This window comes from Mytilus edulis, chromosome 7, assembly GCF_963676685.1.
Source record: "Mytilus edulis chromosome 7, xbMytEdul2.2, whole genome shotgun sequence".
Taxonomy (NCBI): domain Eukaryota; kingdom Metazoa; phylum Mollusca; class Bivalvia; order Mytilida; family Mytilidae; genus Mytilus; species Mytilus edulis.
In genome coordinates, this window is record NC_092350.1 from 6,513,168 (window position 1) to 6,519,423 (window position 6,256).

The window sequence follows — 6,256 nt, forward strand, 5'->3', positions numbered from 1 at the left end:
ATGTCCTCATAATCACAGCTGTAAGCATCTTCAGCTTCTGAAATTGTTGAATATGTTGTTCTGAGTTTATTAACTATCCTGGATCTGCATGATGTAGCTGCTAAATTAGGAAAAAAACATCTATAGTTAAATGTCAAGAGTAAATATAAATATAATGGTAGGTCAGTTTTTTTAATTTATTTTGTTTTTAAGGGGGGGGGGGGGGCTGTATTAAACACATCTTCAAGTAACCTTTGCTATAACATGGCATCCATTTAATTATCTGGGGTTAATGCTACTTTTCAACAGGATGAAATTCTCAACATATACGTAGTATTTGATATAATGCATGTACATATGTATCACTTTTGAAATATTTACACAACTACATGTATCATACATGTCTAACATACTACTCATGCTACTGGTCAGGTACACAAATTCATGAACAAAATGGTAGTTTGTTTTCAAACCACACAAAGCAAGGCCAAATAAACACAATTTTAGTCTCTCTCTCAGTCTCTGTCACACCCAGGTGACCTTGATCATGAAAAAACGCATGATGTTTACAATGTAGAGGTATTTTAAAATAATTTAAATTATACTTTGACTTACCACTGCGAGTGGAACCATCTATCATCTGAATATATTCTGCTGCTTTAATCCAATACACATGGTCTGATCTCATGGATGGCTATTCACTGTTACTAGTTTGCAAATCTTTATGGAGAGCCACAAATTCAATAAGACTACGATCTTGATCATCGGTCCATGGTCCTTCTCTGCTTTTCTTCTTTGGGGGACTCTTTACTGGTGTACGTTTTACAGGTGACCAGCCAAGTTTCCTATTCCTTTTCTGAGTATTTGAACAGATGCTCAATGGTGCCTAAAATTTCAAAGTTTTGGTAAATTAAGTCAGACTTTAACTACAAATTCATTTCAGAACAAATAGTGTTTTTATATTCATTGTGTACAGATTCACAGAAAAAATGCACATTCATAATTCATAGAGTCTTCACACTTCAGTTTGGCCAACTTTCGAGCTTGTACAAAATTATTTGGGCCTGTAATTTTTTGTCTCCACAAATATATTTCCATAAAATTCATTCAGTATGATTTTCATTCGCAAAAACATTGTAAAATTATTTATTAACTAAGTGAAAATTCATGTACGTAACAGGATGTATCATCATTTTAACACAAAACTTTTTTTTACAGCAATTAAATTCCATTTTTTAGCTTCATGTACGTTGTAATCCTACATGTATTTTAATTGACCTTCAATAATCATTTAAGATTAAATTAAGAAGAACTATATCTAACTGAGCATTGCCTTAAGCATTATACGTACCAAAGGTGTTGAAAATACTGGTAAATAATTCTCCTTGACACTGTCAACAGGACTTTGAAATAAGTTTTTCTTTGGGTTTTTCAAAATTGAAACATATCTGGTCACTGGAGTATCCATTTCATCAACTGCATGTCTGTAATCAAGACAGAAATTATAAAGAATATAGAATAGTATATACATGTAATCAACAAGTTGCATAAATATTTTCTATTGGCAAATATTGGACGTCAAAAAGGGGGTTCAGATCATCGTTTCTAGATTTCTATATCTTTTATTTTTTTCTACTATTAGCCAATTGCTCTTTATAATATTCTTCCTTAACATGGATCAAATATTTGCCACTGGATGTTAAACAACCAACAATCAATCAATATTTTCTTATTTCATCACCTCTATATTTTTTTATCAACTGGTATTTTTTTGGCCTCACTAACAGTCTTACTTTTTTGTGCATTATTCTAATATCTGTAAAACACTGTATTTCCTTATTCCTTATTGTTGACCAATTTTTAGCCCAATACATGTACATGGCAATTGAAACAAGAAAAATAAACAAACATAACTGCTTGGGCATTTAGAGAAATCCAAGATTCTGTTACAAAAAAGATTTTAGGAAATTATTTTAGCACTTTATTTACTATTTTTTTATTAGAAATGTCAATTCATTTTTCCTGGACAGGTGGAAAAAGGGGGGGGGGGACAAATTGTTGTTTTCTTTGAAAATATGAGGGAAGGAAAAAAGACATTCCGTTTCATAAACAAACTTGTATGTTATCAACATTATTGCATTATAAACCTGATTAAAAAATCATACTATTCCAATCAACATGTACGTGTATGTTACATAATCTCTAAAGCTATTGCAAAGAGACACTAAAAAACACACAGGTGTCAATATTTACACACACATTGATAAGTTGTCATAAATCACACATGTGGACGCTGGTATTAATTTACAACTTGTTTAAGAGGTAAAATCAAGCTGTGATTCATTTCTGATCTAGATAAGAATTTTCAGTAGCAATTAAATAATGTTTGACAATTTTTTTTGGTGACCTGAACTGGGAGGGGGTGGGGTGTGCCCCCTGGCAAATACGCCTATGAAAAGTCAGGAAATACATGCAATAGAAACGCAAAATACTGTAGTACCATTGTGCATGATGTGCACCTGATCTCCATTTACAATTTGAAAGCCATGTATGGAAGTTTAAAAATACATTGTACATGAATACTTAAAAAAAATCACCATTTAAACTTGGAATTCTAGTTTTAAGTCGTCTCAATGAGAATCATACAACATATGTATGATCTCCATATTTCTATATGCTCTCTGACATACATGTAAATGTACATGACATGTATTTATAGTTTTAAACATATGCATATATGCATATATACATGTACATGTATACTTCATATCATTTTGATAACATACATCATGCACATGAACATGTAAAACCTTTACAGTTTTTTTTAAACATTGTTAAAAGGAGACCCATGGAAAGACAGTGTATTGAGTGATACTTTTAAATCAGTTAATGTATCAATTTTAATATAGCCCCCCTTAATCTGCATCTGTACATGTATCTAAACCATGTAAAATTATTTTTAAAGCTATATGCACATTTTTTTGTTGTCTTATGACACATGACCTATAGATTTTTCTTTATTTTAAGGGTATGTGTGATTAGGGTTGTTCACCTAAATCGTTATTTTAATTTTCTTCACTTTGAAATTTTCATGCATCATCAGCAAAACACTGAAAAATAAGGAATTTTCCGTGGTCAACTGTGTAGTCAAATGTGGAGACTTAAGGAGACCTTTTAAAATTTAAAATTCTTTATGAATATTCTTCATCATGTTAAATTTTTAACTTTAAATCTCGTAAGGTTTTCTTGTGCGACTATAAAAATTGACATCAGGTCCAGAGGCTGAGAGAGAAAAACGTAATGGCTTCCGATAGTACCCTTTTTAAACTCTTCATTTTCTTACAAAAATCGTTGTTTTACACTAATTCGATAATATACCCTTAAAATATTTATATAACTAGAGGGCATAAACAAACATAACTCACCTTTCACTATCATTGATCACCGTTATCACCTCATCAAAATGTCAAACAAGTCGTCTCTAATCTCTTAATCACATAACGGTAAACAAGCCGATTTCCGGTCACGTGATATAATTTTTTATGCACACGACACCTTGCGTGTCGTCCCTCCTCTGGTAATGACGCAAGTGTTTGAATGAAAAGAAATCTAAAAATCAAAAAATGTTGAAGCATATCACGAGAAGTAGATCAACACTCAGTTAGCTGACTAATGTAAACGTTGCTTGTTCCAAATCAGGAGCCTGTAACTCAGCGATTGTTGTCGGTTGCTTAGTGTCTTATTCTGGTTTTGCTTCTCGTTTGTTATTCCCTATTTTAACAGATTAAAATACGGTGTCGGTTTTGCTTATTGTTAAAGGTCGTATCGTGACTACAAAATATAATATTTGCTTCTATCAAGTTAAAGATCAGTTTATATTTTGTTAGATAGTTTTTCAAATGGCATCTATTATAAAACTTCCTTTATATGGTAGCACGAACCTGTATTTGTAGTAGCAAAAAGTTGATTATAATTTAGTACGAAGAAATAACTTTATATGAATCAAAATAGGAACTTTCATGTATTTAGGAAATATATGATAGTTAAGCATTGTATCCGAACATTTGCAATACGGTGATGCTTGGAATTACGAATATAGATATTGAATATAAATACTTTTGGTTCTATTAAGAAATTGCTGAAGCAAAAGCCAAAGAGAAAATTTACTATACGTGCCTCAACGAGAAAACACGTGAATGAGGATAACAAAACAAAATAAATGAAGGAGAATGATGAAGCAACGTCTCAACACGTAACTCTATACCATATATCTAGAGGCTCTGATTTGAAGTTGTGAGAAAACAAAACCGAAACAATTTTCCGACAGATGATTTAGTAATTGGAGACTCAAAAGGCTGAATTAAAATTTCAAACGTTTCAAATGATTTTTCAGTTGACATTGATAATGCTTTAATACAATATAAAGTCGCAGTTATTTCAAATGTAAGACTTCCCTCTTCATTATGTAATGAATTCGTACAAATTTTCAGCTGTTAATGATAAATAATCGGCATTCAAGGCTAACTGTGTAATTAAAAGTGGATTACTCATAATAATCTAATTTTTAAATCAGTTAACAGTTATTTTGTGACTTTTAATTCGTTTGAAGCTAAAGGAATGCACAAACTTTGCAAGGGAAAACTGTTGAAGGCTCCTAAATCACCGACATTTCTATCTTCTATACATATATGATATGAATGACTGAATAAGTTAGATATTTGTATTTGTATGATCATTTAAAACTTACAATATACAGTATTAACATCGATTAGACCAGAAAATTACAGGGAGATATCAGCGATTCATACTCATATACAGACGCAGTTATAAGGTATCAACTTGATGACAGGAAAATTAGCGCAGTTAAGTTTCATTTCGAATCTGTTACTACATAACGTTTTCTTAAAGTGCTACTGTGTCTGGAAAACTTGCGATTCTTACACTTTGTTTGTCGAAACTACTTGCTCCTTTTAAACAAATGAAAAAGATAAAATTATTACAAATTCGTATCTGTTTATCAGATATGAGAGACTAATATATAATACAAACATCATGATAGATATTAAACATTGATATATGGCTAGATGACTGACAAAAGCAGCTACATACAGATATGTCTCGTTAGGCAATCATCCAGGAGATAAACACACAACAAGGTTTTCATCAGATAGCATTGTGAAATCTTACAAAAGATGTATAGGAGTTTATCATGCTTCTACAATAAAGAGTACACATGCAATAAGTGTTCAGTTGCTACATGATATTTTATACCATTAACATGAGAAAAGAAGGATAAGTATCGTCGTCTTTCTTTCATCGCTTTATATCATCCAAAAAAAAATGTCTTCTTGTAATTTTGTTTCAGAGATAAACGAGAAATTAGTAACATATAATGTTTACAAAAATCCGTTCTTCTTTAAATCAAAATAAGATAATGTGTTCCACCATAAATCAGCTTAAAAATTGATTAGCAGATCTTGAATAATTCCGTATTATCAATGTCAGTAGAAGATTCTTCTGAAATCTAAATAATCTCGTCTGGTACGTTATCTGTTGAGACTAATGAATCAATATAAACCTTCCGTTGACCATTAATCTAAACATATGATTATTACACATTTCCAAAGGGCCACTTAAAGTGGCACGTTAATACTTCCTGAACCTTCAGATAATGAATTGTAACCGTAATCTTTATAATCTGACACTAATTACAGTGTCCAGATAAATTTCCAAAAAAAAGATATACAATGCCATTTTAACAAAGACACAATTAACTTGTTACTAGCCATTACATCAAGGTGCATAGACTTTTTACTAAATTGATAACACTGAATCGTACTTATTTCTTAGCCATAAACAAATATTTGTCAAAGGCGATTTTTCTTATCTATGTACAGAAATCCCTAATTAGAAAAAAAAGGGCAAACTAAAAGGTAGGGACATGCAAGCTCCTAAGTTAAATAAATAAACTGATTACCCCATAACCAAAAAAAAAAAAGAAAAAAAAAGACCAACAGACAAACAGAAGTTCATAAAATACAACATGGAAAACTAAAGATAGAGTATCACAATCCCCACAAAAAACTAAGTGACCTCTTTTTCATTTAGAACTGTTTTCATCTTTTTTATTGTTTGGTTCATGAGGTATGGACATGACTCAATTTCGGAAAGGTACGATTTTCAGTTATTGTATCGTTTGTTCATGAAGTATTGACTTGTCTCCACATCAGAATGGTGTTTATTATCAGTTTTTCTATCGTTTTGTGCATGAGGTATT

At 31.2% G+C, this 6,256-nt stretch overlaps 1 long non-coding RNA gene across 1 annotated transcript; it reads right to left on the reverse strand.

The window, feature by feature from the left end:
• On the reverse strand, positions 1-1,400 carry LOC139482757 (uncharacterized). Its single transcript, XR_011654940.1, has 3 exons — positions 1,331-1,400; positions 595-865; positions 1-97 (listed from the first exon to the last, which is right to left on the reverse strand). It is a non-coding gene; the product is annotated as an uncharacterized lncRNA (long non-coding RNA).
• Positions 1,401-6,256: the final 4,856 nt, after the last annotated feature.